Here is a 1,348-nt window from a genome sequence, read left to right on the forward strand (position 1 = left end):
TATACATTTCAGGAAGCATGTCATTAACCAGAGTTAAGCATTTGTTTACTTTTTAAAAAAATAATGTTTTATTGTATTTTCAGTGAAGGTTTACACAGCAGTTTAGGTTCCCAATCAAAAATTTCTAAACAAATTGGTTAGTGACATTGGTAACATTGTTCACAACACATGAGCCTTCTCATTATTTCCATCTGATTGTTCCATTTCCATTGATCTAGTTTCCCTGCTCCCACACATACTCATCTTTGTTTTAAAGTAATTATTGATGGTTTGGGCTCATATAGGTAATTTTCTAAAGGAACACAGTACGTACCAGTGATATGCAGGATTTTGTGAACCAATCTCTTTGTTTAGGGACAAGGTGACCTCAGGGATTAGTTTCAGTTCAAGGTTTGAAGAGTATCTCTGGGCAATAGTCTCAGGGAGTCCTCCAGTCTCACCAGTCCAGTAGGTCTGTTAATTTTTAAAGGAATCTGAGGTTCCGCTCCATGTTTTATCAGGGTCGAACTATTGTGGCACTGATTAGAATGGTTGGTAGTGGTAGCCAGCACCAGGTAGTTATTCTGGTCTCTGGGTAGATGAGGCTGTGGTCCATGTAGACTCTTTTTCCTATAGGCTAGTTTCTTCTTTGAGTCCTTAGTTTCCTTCTTTCTCTTTTGCTCTGGATGAGTAGAGACCAATAGTTGTATTTTATATAGCCACTTGCAAGCTTTTAAAACCCCAGACAATACTCACCAAACTAAGATGTTGAATATAACTTTATGAACTATACTATTCCCATTGACTGAAATGCTCGTGAATTAGTTACTTTTTTAAAAGATAAAATTTACATACAGTGAAGTATGAAAAATATTAAGTGTTTTATTTGTTGAGTTTTGACAACTGGTGTTACCTAAACTCCTATTTAAATATAGAACATTACCATCACATCTGACAGATCTTCATGTCCCTTTCCCGTCAATTCCTGCTTCTATTTACCCACCAGAGACAGGACTGTTCTGATCTTTTTTCTTAGGTTAGTTTTACATGTTCTAGAACTTCTTATAAATGGATTTGCACAATATATACTCTTTTGTGAAAAGTGTCTCTCTTTCTGCATAATGATTTATCCACATTGTTGCTTGCATCTGCTTCATTCCTTTTTAATGCTGAGCAGCATTCTATTAAGGAGCTCTGGTGCTGTATCGGATAAGGCATTTGGCTGCTAACCAGAAGGCTGGCAATTCAAACCCACCAGCTGCTCCTCAGAAGGAAGATGAGGCAATCTACTTCCATAAAGATTTACAGCTTTGGACATAGAGAGGTACATGGGAGGTACAGACAACAAATATGAACCCTTTTGCATATA

The sequence above is a fragment of the Orycteropus afer genome, unplaced genomic scaffold (assembly GCF_000298275.1).
Source record: "Orycteropus afer afer isolate SDZICR_OR568_19922 unplaced genomic scaffold, OryAfe1.0 scaffold00336, whole genome shotgun sequence".
Lineage (NCBI taxonomy): Eukaryota > Metazoa > Chordata > Mammalia > Tubulidentata > Orycteropodidae > Orycteropus > Orycteropus afer.